General features: G+C 44.1%; 1 protein-coding gene across 6 annotated transcripts in view; it reads left to right on the top strand.

Annotated features, from left to right (window-relative positions):
* The first annotated feature begins 14,939 nt into the window (after positions 1 to 14,939).
* The window catches only part of ANKRD6 (ankyrin repeat domain 6), a 136,748-nt gene continuing 136,445 nt past the window's right edge, over positions 14,940 to 15,242 (top strand). For all 6 annotated transcript variants that reach the window (XM_053287377.1, XM_053287385.1, XM_053287384.1 and 3 more), the window contains exon 1: positions 14,940 to 15,146. The gene's annotated coding sequence lies outside the window, so the exon portion shown is untranslated. The remainder of the gene's footprint in view (positions 15,147 to 15,242) is intronic.

The following is a 15,242-nucleotide window of genomic DNA, read 5'->3' on the forward strand; positions in this document are numbered from 1 at the left end:
CTACCCAAGACATAGAAGCAGAACCATTGTAGAACAGTGCCTCCTATTCCCAACTCCCTCAGGTGATCCAGAAGGATACCATGGTCGATTGTATCGAAAGCTGCTGAGAGATCCAGAAGAACCAGCAGAGTCACATACCCTCTGTCAATTCCCTGGCAAAGGTCATCTATCAGGTCATCAAGGCCGTCTCAACCCCACAGCCTGCCTTAAGCCAGTTTGAAATGGGTCTAGATAATCAGTTTCCCCCAAGACCACTTGGAGCTGGTCAGGCATCACCCTCTCAATCACCTTACCCAACCATTGGAGGTTGGAGACTGACCTATAATTATCTATCACCAGGGGATCCAAAGTGGGCTTCTTAAGAAGGGGTCTAACCACTGCCTCCTTAAAACAAGATGGCAACCTGCCCTCCCTCAGTGAAGTGTTAATGATATCAGTTAGGCCAGCTCCAAATACCTCCCTGCAAGTTGAAATCAGCCATGTTGGGCAAGGAGCCAAAGAACAGGTGGTAGGCTGTACCACTCTAAGCAGCTTGTCCACATCCTCAGGAGTTACAAACTGAAATTGATCCAATATAATATTGCAAGAGGGATTGCTAGACACCCCCCTAACTACCCCTGCTGAAATATTGGAGTCCAGATCAGCCGGAATGTGAGATTTTATCTGCAAAGAACTCACTGAATGCATCACAATGAGACATTGCTTCCAGAAAAAGATAGGGCTTGAGTTTAGAACTTGCAGACACAATATGAGCAGAATAAAATCGCCTCCCTGCTGCATGTGTTGCTACAGCATAGGCCTTCAAATGGGTTCTGTGCTGTGCCTTATCGAATGCAAGATGAGTTCTCCTCCATTTGCGCTCCAGTCATCTACCTTGCTGCTTCAGCTCCCATAGCTCTTCCATATACCATGCAGCTAATTTTGACGTGGGTTTAGAGCATGCTTAGGAGTGATCATGTTTACTGCCCTTGTAAGTTCCCTGTTCCAGGTATCCACCAGGGCAGGGCTTCTTAACCTTGGGCCCACAGATGTTGTTGGACTACAACTCCCAGAATCCCCAGACATGGCCTTTGTGGCTGGGGATTCTGGGAGTTTATTTATTTATTACATTTATATCCCGCTCTTCCTCCAAGGAGCCCAGAGCAGTATACTACATACTTGAGTTTCTTCTCACAACAACCCTGTGAAGTAGGTTAGGCTGAGAGAGAAGTGACTGGCCCAGAGTCACCCAGCTATTATCATGGCTGAATGGGGATCTGAACTCTGGTCTCCCCAGTCCTAGTTAAGCACTCTAACCCCTGCCCTGGTAGATACCTGGAACAGGTATCCACCAGGATACCTGTTGGAGAGGAGAACTGGTCTTGTGGTAGCAAGCATGAATTGTCCCCTTAGCTAAGCAGGGTCTGCCCTGGTTGCATATGAATAGGAGACTTGATGTGTGAGCACTGTAAGATATTCCCCTCAAAGGATGGAGCTACTCTGGGAAAGGCAGAAAGTTCCAAGTTCCCTCCCTGGCTTCTCCAAGATAGGGCTGAGAAATCCCTGCCTGCAACCTTGGAGAAGCCGCTGCCCAGGGGCATAGCTATAATTGAATGAAAGGGTTCAAAGAACACGGGCCCCCAGCTCCTGAGGGCCCTCCAGCTCCATCCCTCCATATTTTCTGCATTGTCTCCCTCACTATGGAGGGCCGCCTGAGAGAGGGATGAACACGGGCCCCCTCTCCCCTAGCTACGCCCCTGCCGCTGCCAGTCTGTGTAGACAATACTGAGCTAGATGGACCAATGGTCTAACTCAGTATATGGCAGCTTCCTATGTTCCTAAATCCTGCACCAGGGCATCGATAGACTCACTGGCAGAACCAACTCCAAAGCCCTCCAAGGCCCTTTGGAATCCTACTGGATCCAACAGCCTTCTTGGGCAAATCATTCTAAAAGGTCCACATCCACCATCCTTGCAGTGGACAGATGTGACTGTGAGACCAACCTTAACCAGGAAGTGGTCCATCCATGACAATGGGGAGACTACAGGAGACCCACCTACTGAACACTCCCCTGATCCAAGCAAAAGACCAAATCTAGTATGTGACCAGCAACATGCGTAGGTCCTAGGACTAATTGGGATAGGCCCATAGTTGTCATGGCCACTATAAACCCCTGAGCAGCACTAGACAAGCCAGTCCCAAAGTGGATGTTAAAATGGCTGGGTGAACTCCAACACCAACTCAGTGCCCAGCTCTGTCAGCTCATTTAGGGAGTCTGTTAGGCAGCGGAGTGGACAGTACAACAACAGAATCCCCAATCTATCCTGAGTCCCCAACCTAAGGTACACACACTCTATATAAGTCAGTTCTCTCACAGAGGCTTTACAGACAGGGCTTCTCCTTCAGAAGAGAGTGTTGTGTTCACACACCAGCCAAACTTACCCCAAAGTCCCTTTGAGATCTTTGGACCCACTCCACACACAAATCGGCCTTTGTCTCCCAAATTCTAGCTTATCTCAGTGTATCTCCAGGTTTTTAAAATGCTGGTTTTAAGCTACTTTTTCTGACAACACTGGAGCAAATAGGGAGAGGCACTGAATCATTAGCATGGTAAGAGGGATATTCTCTTTAGAAATGAAGATATAGCTCTTTAGTAATCTCTCCCCCACCCATTGGCTGGAAGGAAAACACGGAGGCATGCCATGTGACCTTGCAAAAACAAAAACCGAGAGCAGAGGGGAGGGGCTGCTTCCCTCAATGCCGCGAGTGTGATTTGAAGTGGCTTTGCTCAACATTTACCCCACAGCATGAAGCCATGTGTGAATATGAGAGCCAGCATGGTGTAGTGGTTAGAGTGATGGACTAGGACTGGGGAGACCCGAGTTCAAATCCCCTTTCAGCCTTGCTGGGTGACTAGGACCAGGGAGACCCGCGTTCAAATTCCCTTTCAGCCTTGCTGGGTGACTCTGGGCCAGTCACTTCTTTCTCAGCCTAACCTACTTCACAGGGTTGTTGTGAGGAGAAATTTAAGTATGTAGTACTACATACTTAAATTTCTCCTCACAACAACCCTGTGAAGTAGGTTAGGCTCCTTGGAGGAAGAGCTGGATATAAAGTGTAGATAACAACAACAGCAACAACAACTCCACAGGGATCCTGGTAAGGGAGATGTTATTCTTATAGACCACAGCCACTCCACACACACACCACCCACTTCCCCTAACCTGCTCAGCAACAGAGTACCCTGGGGGAAGAGGTTGGGCCCACGCAAGACCACTAGCCTCCCCCAACCAGGTCTCAGTTATACAAGCCAGGTCGGCTCCTTCATCCATGATCAAATCATGATCTTATTTTCGATCTTATTTTGAACCAACCTGGCATTACAAAGGAGCCTGGTTAGATTCATTGGAGAGTTGGAACTACTCCCTGACAGGGATGTGCATGAACCTGTTCAGAGACCCTTTTACAGGCCTCTGAACAGGTTCGAACACCCGGCGGTTTGGCCAGTTCAAAGGTGGGGGGAGATAACTTTAAGGGCGGGGAAGGGTGCACTTCCCCCCACTTTCCTCTGCCGGTGCTCTCTGTAAGACTGGTCCGGTGGGGCGGCAGCGTACCTCCCTGCCACCCCATCCACTCCTCAGACCAGAAGTGACCTGAAGTAACCTGCACACGGATATCGGTGCATGCGCACAAGTAACGTGTACACACACGTGGGTCACTTCCAGTCCAAGGAGAGAACAGGGCGGCAGGGAAGTACGCTGCCGCCCCACCAGACTGGTTTTACAGAGAGCGGCGGTGGGGGAAACGCGGCGGTGGGGGAAACGCGGCGGTGGGGGAAACGCGGCGGTGGGGGAAACGCGGCGGTGGGGGAAACGCGGCGGTGGGGGAGTGCACCCTCCCCTGCCCTTAAAGTTATCCCCCCTGCCTACAAACTGGCCCCCGCTGGTTCCATGCACATCTCTACTCCCTGAGGCCTGAGAGCTGACAGGGCAGCCAGAAGAGAAAACAGTAATTAAATTACGCGACAGCCTTCCCCTGTAACAGCATGCTGGCCTGCCACTGACAGCAATGTGTAGATTGCTAACTGGTTGAAAGACAGGAAACAGACAGTAGGTATAAATGGAGAGTATTAACAATGAGGGAAGTAAGAAGTGGGTTCCCCCCAGAGATCTGTACTGGGACAGATGTTTAATTTATTCATAGATGATCTGGAAGTGGGGATAGGCAGCGAGGTGGCCAAATTTGCAGATGATACCAAACTGTTTAGGTATCGGACTGTGAGGAGCTCCAAAAGGATCTCTCCAAACTTGGTGAGTGGGTGATAAATTGGCAAATGCGGTTCAATGTTGGCAAGTGTAAAGTGATGCACATTGGGACGAAAAACTCCAACTTCAAGTATACACTGATGGGATCTGAGCTGTCGGTGACTGACCAGCAGAGGGATCTTGGGGTCGTGGTGGACAGCTCGTTGAAAGTGTTGACTCAATTTGTGGCAGCTGTGAAAAAGGCCAATTCCATGCTAGGGATCATTAGGAAGGGGATTGAAAATAAAACGGCTAATGTTATAATGCCCTTATTATTACTTGTTTACACAGTCAGACAGGTGTTATTGACTGGTTTGTTTTATCCAGACATCGAGTCCTTCCCAAGGACCTGGGATGGCTGAATTTTATTGCCAGTTGTTATAGATATCGTCGCAGAATATAGGCTGTTCCCAGTAAAGCTGCTTTTTGTAATTGGCTGATGGTGATTTCTGTGGTGTTGAGGTGCTCTTCAAGGTCTTTTGGAGCTGCACCCAGGGCGCCAATTACCACTGGGATTATTTTGGTCTTTTTCTGCCACAGCCTTTCAATTTCAATTTGTAGATCTTTGTATTTGGTGAGTTTTTCTATTTCTTTTTCTTCTATTCTGCTATCCCCTGGTATTGCTATGTCGATTATTTTGACTTGTTTTTCTTTCTTCTCAACTACAGTTCTATCTGGTGTATTGTGTGGCAGATGTTTGTCTGTTTGTAGTTGGAAGTCCCATAATATTTTTACATCTTCATTTTCTACCACTTTTTCAATTTGATGGTCCCACCAATTTTTGGCTACAGGTAGCTTGTATTTTTTGCAGATGTTCCAGTGTATCATCCCTGCTACCTTGTCATGCCTTTGTTTGTAGTCAGTCTGTGCAATCTTTTTACAACAGCTGATTAGGTGGTCCACTGTTTCATCTGCTTCTTTACAAAGGCGGCACTTGCTGTTTGTTGTTGACTTTTCTACTTTTGCTCTTATTGCATTTGTTCTTAGTGCCTGTTCTTGTGCAGCCAGTATTAAACCCTCTGTTTCTTTCTTCAAGTTGCCATTCTTAAGCCATTGCCAGGTCTTGGTGATGTCTGATTTTCCACTTATATTGTGCAAATATTGACCATGCAGGGGCTTATTTCTCCATTTTTCTGCTCGGTTCTTGACTTGTTCTTTCTTGTAGGCCTGCTTTGTTTCATTGGTGTTGAATAGTTTTGCGTTATTGACCATTTGAAGTGCATCTTCTTCACTGTCCTTGATATATTCTTCAAGGCCTCTTTTCTTCTCCTCTACTGTTTGATGGACTTGCAGCATTCCTCTTCCACCTGAGCTGCGAGGGAGGTATAGCCTATCGACATCACTGCGGGGGTGCAGAGCATGATTGATGGTCATGATTTTCCTGGTCTTACGATCCAGCGTCTCTAGCTCTGCCTGGGTCCAGTCTATTATCCCTGCAGTGTATCTGATAACAGGTATAGCCCAGGTGTTTATGGTTTGTATGGTGTTCCCGCCATTGAGTTTGGACTTGAGGATTTTTTCCATTATTATTATTATTATTATTATTATTATTATTATTATTATTATTATTAATTCAATTTCTATACCGCCCTTCCAAAAATGGCTCAGGGCGGTTTACAAAGAGAGATAACAAACAAATAAGATGGCTCCTTGTCCCCAAAGGGCTCACATTCTAAAAAGAAACATAAGACACACACCAGCAACAGTCACTGGAAGTACTGTGCTGGGGGTGGATAGGGCCAGTTACTCTCCCCCTGCTAAATAAAGAGAATCACCACGGTAAAAGGTGCCTCTTTGCCCAGTTAGCACGGGTATATACAAAATACGGGTTTTGTATATATAATAAATAGCATGGGTTTATACAAAACTATGGTGCAGTCACAACTGTACTACTGCGTACAATTCTGGTCACCACATCTAAAGAAGGATATTGTAGGACTGGAAAAGTTCTATGAGAGTCAGCGTGGTGTAGTGGTTAGAGTGCTGGACTAGGACCGGGGAGACCAGAGTTCAAATCCCCATTCAGCCATAAAACTAGCTGGGTGACTCTGGGCCATTCACTTCTCTCTCAGCCTAACCTACTTTACAGGGTTGTTGTGAAAGAGAAACTCAAGTATGTAGTACACTGCTCTGGGCTCCTTGGAGGAAGAGCGGGATATAAATGTAATTAATAATAATAATAATAATAATAATAATAATAGGTGCAGAAGAGGACAACCAAGATGATCAGGGTCCTAGAACACCTTCCTTACGAGGCAAGGCTACAATACCTGGGGCTATTTAGTTTAGAAAAAATATGTCTGTGGGGAGACATGATAGAGGTCTATAAAAATCATGCATGGTGTGGAGAAGGTAGATAGAGAGAAATTCTTCTCCCAGTCACACAACACTAGAACCAGGGGTCACCCCATGAAATTGATTTCCAGGAAATTTAGGACCAGCAAACAGAAGTACTTTTTCACACAACACATAATCAACTTGTGGAATTCTCTGTCACAAGACGTGGTGACAGCCAACTACCTGGATGGCTTTAAGAGGGGTTTGGATAACTTCATGAAGAAGAGGTCTATCAATGGCTACTAGTCGGAGGGCTATAGGCCACCTCCAGCCTCAAAGGCAGGATGCCTCTGAGTACCAGTTGCAGGGGAGTAACAGCAGGAGAGAGGGCATGCCCTCAACTCCTGCCTGTAGGCTTCCAGTGGCATCTGGTGGGCCGCTGTGTGAAACAGGATGCTGGACGAGATGGGCCTTGGGGCTGATCCAGCAGGGCTGTTCTTATGCACGTAATGCCCAATCCTCTATTCCCCACCACTACTGAAATAGCCATCCCAATCTCATTGTATGTGCCCCCTACTCCATCCTTAACAAGAGAGCCCAGACACATATCCCTGTGAGCAGCCCGGCACAAACCACAAAAAACAAAACAAAAAACAAGGTAAAACTGGAGGACCAGTTTTAGAGGACCATATTGTATTAGTGGCCACCATTTGGAGGACCATATTTGGAGGACCATATTGAATTAGTGGCCACCATTTGAGCATGTACAGAGTGACTTATTGGGTAACCACCACTGAGTAACTATCAGCAGTTTACCAAGTATGAAGTATTCTGGTCAGATGTTAGATCTAGCACTCTTTTACAGAATTATGGCTGTAATTTTATGCATGCTTCCTTCACTTGACGTCTACTCTGAACTATGGCCGCACAGCTGATACCAGAAGGGGCTTGCTGGAGTGGCCCTCTTCCATCTCCAGTGTCATGGAAGCACTCCCCACCCTGCCCACCACACCAAACCCAGGGCAGCTTTTAACACACAGTTCTTCCCATAGACAGCTGGCTTGGTGGCGGTTAGAATTTTCAGCTAATTCTGTGTTTGTTTGTTTTTTTAAACTGCTTTTCTTTACATCCGTTAACACTTTTGTGAGCTACTCAGAGAACATTTGTTATGGGTCAGCTAATAAATGAGGTTGTTATTATTAATAATTTGAATGACTTTGTCCTTTTATTGTTGTTTTAATATGCATTGCAGTCTTATGTAAGGCCCACTGATCATACTTCTTCTGAATATGCATGCATAGGATAGGATTGTACAACTCTATCCATATTTACATATGACATACATATAAACATATACACTTTCATCATATTCATATGGGGCTTAACTGATAAGGAAAAAAGAGTATTCGGGAACTCAGGTATACCTGGAACCACACAACCTGTACCTATCATCAGTCTGGATTATTGCAATGTATTGTACATGGAGCTGCTCTTGAAGAATATTCAGCTGTGCCTGGTGCAAAATGCAGCAGCCAGATTAATATCAGGGGCTACCCAAGATGATAATATTGCCCCACTTTTGAAAGAGTTGCATTGGCTCTCATTTCTGAGTCAAATTCAGGATACTGGCTTTGACCTTTAGAGCTCTAAGTGGCTTGGGCTCTAGCTATCTTCAAGAACACCTGCTCCTAATTAAATCTACCTACCCCACAATATCTTTTGGCAGGGCCTTACTCAGTATGCTGATATTGACTGAGAATTGTTTGTTATGCATTTAGGACACGGCCTTTTTGGTGATTGCCCCCAGACTGTAGAATGCTCTTCTTCAGGATGCCCATTCTATCCCTCCACTCTCAGTCTTCTGGCAGTAGATGAAGACTCTGCTTTTTATGCGGCTGGTTTGTGAGGCTTATTCAAATCCCACTGGTACTATATTGGGCAGCAGCAATATAGCAAGATGCTGAAAGGCATCGTCTCATACTGTGTGGGAAGAGGCAATGGTAAACCCCTCTTGTATTCTACCAAAGAAAACCACAGGGTTCTGTGGGCAAAAGGAGTCGAAATTGACTTGATGGCACACTTTACCTTTTTTGAGGGAGGAGGAGCCTTTCACCATCATCCACCATTCATTCCTGCTTCCACTGGAATGTCTGTGCTACTTGGTTTTATATTGTGCTTTCGTTGTTTTATATCATGTACTTTAATTATGTTGGCCCCAAGTCCTGCTATGCTGCCTCATTGTGGCAGGGAGTGTTCCTGGGAGCAATAAGCGAAGTATGCCAGGAGGTATACTCCCAGTAGGGTCACCCAAAGCACAAAGGTCATCCCAGCTGCCCAGCTAAAGCAAGCAGGCACCTATATTGGGCAGCAGTGATATAGGAAGGTGCTGGAGGCAGACGATCAGTTCAGGGACAATGACAAAGGCATCATTTCATACTGCGCAGGAAAAGGCAATGGTAAACCACTCCCGTATCTTACCAAGAAAACCACATGGACAGACAAAATAGATTGATTGTCAATGTAGTGTCGGATGATGGGCCCCTCAGGTTGGATGGCACTCAACATACTACTGAGGAAGAGCTGAGGATCTCTCAGAGTACTGATGGTGTTTATGATGCAGTTAGATTAAAGCCTTTTGGACGTCTAGTGGCTGATGTTGCCATGCGGGAAAAGAAAATCCGAAGCTGCAAAGACAGAAATACAGTGGGTATGCTGAAGATAAGAAGCATGAATATGGGAAAGCTCGACATAGTGAAAGATGAAATGAATCGACTACAGATTGACATCTTGGGCATCAGTGAATTAAAATAGACTGGAATTGGACACTTTCAGTCAGAAAATTATAGCATTTACTACTCAGGACACAAAAAACGACGAAGAAACAGTGTTGCTTTCATAGTCAGAAAGGATATAACAATGGCAGTACTTCGGTACAGTGCGGTCAGTGACCGACTAATATCAATTAGATTTCATGGAGAACCCTTTAACATTACAGTTTTTCAAGTCTATGCCCCAATGACTGATGCAGAAGAAGAGGAAGTTGGTGAGTTTTATACTCAAGTTCAGTCTGAAATTGACAGAACATGCAAGCAAGATATGATGCTAGTGGTTGGAGACTGGAATGCCAAAGCTGCAAACGGTAAGGAGGAAAACACAGTAGGACTTTATGGCCTAGAAAACAGAAACGAAGCAGGAGAACAACTTATTAGTTTCTGCCAAGCCAATGATCTCTTCATTGCTAACACATTCTTCAAACAACCAAAGCAGCGCCTATACACATGGACATCACCAGATGGAGTAGACAGAAATAAAATTGATTACATTATTGGTGCAAGGAGGTGGAAGAGCTCAGTTATTACAGCAAAAACATGGCCAGGGGCTGACTGTGGAATATATCACGAACTGCTCATGTGGATGTTCCAAGTCAAGCTAAGGCAGAAAAACAAAGCTATCCAATTTCCACGATATGATCTTGAGAATGTACCCACCATTTTCAAAGAGAACATCAGGAACTGCTTTGAAGTTCTGAACCTCATTGATAGGGAACCAGAGGAAATGTGGAATAAAATCAAAGAAGTTAAGGACGAATATGAAAAGAGACTGCCATAGACCAAGAAACAGAAGAAAGCAAAATGGATGTCAATTGCCAAGAAATGGAGAGAAGACAAAGTCAAGATAGATAAAGATCTCATGAGGGAACTTAATAGGGAATTTCAGAAAGCTGTTAGAAGAGACAAGGAGCAGTACTACAAAGACATTTATAAAGACCTTGAGGATGGAAACAGACACGGAAAAACAAGGCAAGTTGTCCAAAAGATCTCTGAACTCAGAAGAAGGTTCCAGCCTCAAACTGATATGTTAAAGGATGCCAAAGGACAGATAGTAACTGATTCAGAGAAGATGAAACAGAGATGGAAGGAGTATACTGAAAATCTGTACAGCAGGGACATCAACATCCAAGATACTCTAGAAGATATTCCCTACTTGCAAGAACCTCTAGTAGTTGAAGATGAAGTTAGATCAGCACTCTGGTCCGTTACCAAGTCGAAAGGTTACAGAAATTGATGGAATGGCTACAGAAATATGGCAGGCAACAGAAGAAGAATCAGTTAAGGCTCTAAACAACTGTGCCAGCAATTTTGGAGAACGACACAATGGCCAACAGATTGGAAGAGGTCAGTCTACATACCCATACCAAAGAAAGGAGATTTAACAGATTGCGCAAACCATCACACAATATCCTTAATTTCACATGCTAGCAAAATAATGCTCAGGATCATCCAATGTAGATGAGAGCCCTATGTGGAAAGGGAAATGCTGGATGTTCACGCTGGTTTCAGAAAAGGCAGAGGAACAAGAGACATCATTGTTGATGCACACTGGATAATTGAGAAAGCCAAAGAATACACAAAACAAGTAAATATGTGCTTTATTGACTACAGAAAAGCCTTCGACCATGTCAAGTTGTGGAATATCCTTAGGAAAATGGGTATCCCAGAACATCTCATTGTCCTCATGAGAAACCTATACACAGGACAGGAAGCCCAAACGGAACATGGTGAAACAGACTGGTACCAGATCAGCAAAGGAGTAAGACAAGGCTGTATACGTTCTCCTTATTTATTCAATTTATATGCTGAACGTATATTGAGAGAAGCTAGATTGGAAGAAGATGAGCATGGTTTTAAAGTTAGAGGAAGAAACATCAATAACCTGCGCTACGCTGATAACACCACTCTGATAGGTGAGAATGTGGATGATCTGCAAACTCTAGTAATGAAAATCAAGGAGCAGCGTGAAAAAAATGAGACTACAACTAAATGTAAAGGAGACTAAATTAATGACAATAGGTACAGCAACCAGCTTCAGAATTTATAATGAAGGCATTGAAGTAGTGGATAGCTTGTGCTTTTTAGGATCGACTGTCAACAGTAAAGGATCCAGCAGTCAAGAAGTAAGCTGCAGACTAGCACTTGGTAGGGTTGCAATGAAGGCCTTGGAAAGGATATTTAGATGCTGTGACGTGTCTATATCTACAAAGATTAGAATTGTTCAGACAATGGTTTTCCCCATGACACTCTATGGATGCGGAAGCTGGACTTTGAAGAAGCAAGATAGAAGTATTGGCGCTTTTGAACTTTGGTGCTGGAGAAGACTTTTGAGGATATCATAGACAGCTAAGAAAACAAACCAATGGATCATAGAACAAATCAATCCAGAATTTTCACTCGAGGCACAACTGACCAGGCCCAGACTATCATACTTTGGACACATTATGCGAAGACCCAGCTCCTTTGAGAAGTCCATAATGCTGGGAAAAGTTGGAGGAAAGAGAAAAAGAGGATGACCAGCAGCAAGGTGGGTGGACTCAATTACGACAGCAATGAATGCACTACTGAGAGACCTTACAGGCCAAGTTGAAGACAGATCCTCCTGGAGAGAATCTATGTGGTTGCTAAGAGTCAACACTGACTTGCCGGCACTTAATCTCTCTCTCTCTCTCTCTCTCTCTCTCTCTCTCTCTCTCTCTCTCTCTCTCAATCAAGCTGTACACCAGCTTGAGGTCAATATGAAAAGCAATTATAAAGCTATACTTCAATAATAAAATCCAGATGTGTGGAGACTAAAAACACTAGATATGCTCATCTTTGCCACTGCTTTCTGAGACTGAACCTTGGTACTGAAAACAATTGTGGGGTTAGTTCTGCTGAGTCTTCATTTCCAATTAAGCCTTGTAACAACTGCCCAACACAAGTACAGAATTTTTCAGGATTGCCATCCACAGATGATTTGCACAATTCCATGTTTAATTTTTAGCTTCGTATTAAATTCCCCCTGAAATGGGTTTTCCCTGAATGGGAAAATAGGCACATGTTGGTTGGTATTAAGAACATAACCAATTTGGTTGTTTTTGGAAGTATTTTAAATGCAAATGCAGATCCTATTCACTTTGTACAATTCTTGACAGAGGATTGAACCGGGTTTGTTAATAATCAGTATCTCTTCTTTTGTTTTTAACCAGAAACAAAATGGAGATGCCTATAGTTTATTCAGAAATGTATGTCTGAACAATCTTCAATCTTCCTGCTTCCAGTTAAAAAAAGTATGTTAAAGAAAAAGAGTTGCTGGAGGCAAATAGGCTTTCATTTTCTAAAAGGAACAAATCAGCTTAAGTTGTGCTTTAGAAATATCGTGTTATGCTCAGTTAGAGAACGAAAATTACTATGTATAACAACAAATACAATTAAAATTAGGCACTACTGAACAATCTACCAAATCCAAATTTAACAATTAAAAACATTAAACAATATGACAAATACCCATTTTGTACTGTAACTCTTACAAGCCTTTTGATGTCATGGGCTGCAATCCTGTTGATAGTTAGGGTTGCTATATTATTGGATTTCGATTAAGCTGGATTTAAGCAGCAAGTGGGCAGGACTGGAACCCTATTTATTTTGCCCACTGATGTGATGAGTGATGAGACTGTCTTTAATTTGCCAAGTTAAAGATGGCAATCCTACCTCATTTCCAGTTTTGCCTGATAAATTTCTTATATCCTTACTAATAAGTGTCTATTCAAATACGTTTCAAATTATATATTTATATTGAGCAAGCTGATTCTATGCACATGTACCAAGAACAAAGTCCCACTATACCCAGCAGGGCTTACTCCCAGTAAAAGCACACAGGATTGCAGCCTAGCTATTTTAAACTCAGAATGCTTGGCTGGGGTAAGATAAGGATTTGGAGCTTAAATGGGGTATTATAAGAAGTCAGCCTGTTTGAAAGGTCAAGTGTGGGTATTTAATTGAGAGGTCCAGTGTATGGGTGTGCACTGAGTTTCTGCAGCTTAAAAACTGAAAGATTGTACTAGAGGCTGATCTAGATTGTGATCCGAAAGGACACTTCTATCATCTGTAAAGACACCAAAAGAAGAGGACTGATCAGACACTGAGACTTGCAAGTAGAGCTTCCATTCACAGAAATTCCTAGGATCCAGCCCAGTGTACACAAAAGTCTTTGTAATTGTTTACATAAAAATATACATATGGCTGATTTGTGCTGGACTAGGACCGGGAAGACTCGTTCAAATCCCCATTCAGCCATGATACTAGCTGGGTGACTCTGGTCCAATCACTTCTCTCTCAGCCTAGCCTACTTCACAGGGTTGTTGTGAAAGAGAAATGTGGTACACCGCTCTGGGCTCCTTGGAGGAAGAGGGGGATATAAATGTAATAATAATAATAATAATAATAATAATATGGCAGAAAAAGACCAAAGTAATCCCAGTGGTAATTGGCACCCTAGGTGCAATTCCAAAACAACTTGAAGAGCACCTCAACACCATAGGGGCCACCGAAATCACCATCAGCCAACCACAAAAAGCAACTTTACTGGGAACAGCCTATATTCTGCGACGATATCTATAATAACAGCAACAACGTTGATAATAAAATTCAGCCATCTCAGGTCCTTGGGAAGGACTCGATATCTGGATAAAACAAACCAGTCAATAACACCTGTCTGACTGTGTAAACAAGAAATAATAATCATCTTTTTCTTCTATTCTGCTATCCCCTGGTATTGCTATGTCGATTATTTTAACTTGTTTTTCTTTCTTCTCGACTACAGTTATATCTGGTATATTGTGTGGCAGATGTTTGTCTGTTTGTAGTCGGAAGTCCCATAATATTCCTAGGAGGATCCTAGGAATGTATGTGAATGGAATGTATGTGAACGGAATTTCTGTGAATGGTGCAATTCCAAAACACCTTGAAGAGCACCTCAACACCATAGGAGCCACAGAAATCACCATCAGCCAGTTATAAAAAGCAACTTTACTGGGAACAGCCTATATTCTGCGATGATATCTATAATAACAGCAACAACATTGATAATAAACTTCAGCCATCCCAGGTCCTTGGGAAGAACTCGATGTCTGGATAAAACAAACCAGTCAATAACACCTGTCTGACTGTGTAAATAAATAAATAAATAAATAAATAAATGCCTCTGTTTTGTTAGTAGTCCTTAAGATACCCGGGCTGGCACAAAATAAGGTAACACCTACATGGGATTCAAGAGGACTTATCTTTTTACGCTTAGGATTGCTGCAGATAGTCAAGAGTGGGGTGGGTGGGTGTCGTAACTCGCCGAAGTGTCTCATTCGCGACGCGAATGGTCATTTCCCCCACAACGGCCGATAGATGTCGCCCCCTAACAGCACCGATCTGTTTGTTGGCTGCATTCGCCAAGAGACAGATGGATCCATTCGCTTTTGCTGTTACCAAAGGCTGCCGCTAGATGGCAATGCCGGAGTGGTTTACCAATCAACACCGCCCGCTCCGCCCTCCCCAGCCCGCAAAGTTACCTGCGGGGTGAAGAGGAGTAAGATTTCACAGCAACTTTACAAACCCTTCCCTGAGGGTGGAGCAAGGACCAAGCCCAGCGCTCCTGCGGGCGGGGGCACCCCAAACAGTGCACCCCACCCCCGCTTCGTCGCCAACCCATAGCTTGCGCGGTTTGTTCGTCTGCGGAGGTGGGATGTGTGGAGCCGGGAGTCCTGGGGGAGAAAAGGGAAGGTAGGACTTTGTTTCTGTTACTATTGAGAGAGGCGGGTGGCGACCTTTCTGCTGAGAAAGACCTGCTGCCGCCCGCAAGAAAGGGCTCTGCTGTAG

Source organism: Hemicordylus capensis, chromosome 1 (assembly GCF_027244095.1).
Source record: "Hemicordylus capensis ecotype Gifberg chromosome 1, rHemCap1.1.pri, whole genome shotgun sequence".
In the NCBI taxonomy this organism is placed as follows: domain Eukaryota; kingdom Metazoa; phylum Chordata; class Lepidosauria; order Squamata; family Cordylidae; genus Hemicordylus; species Hemicordylus capensis.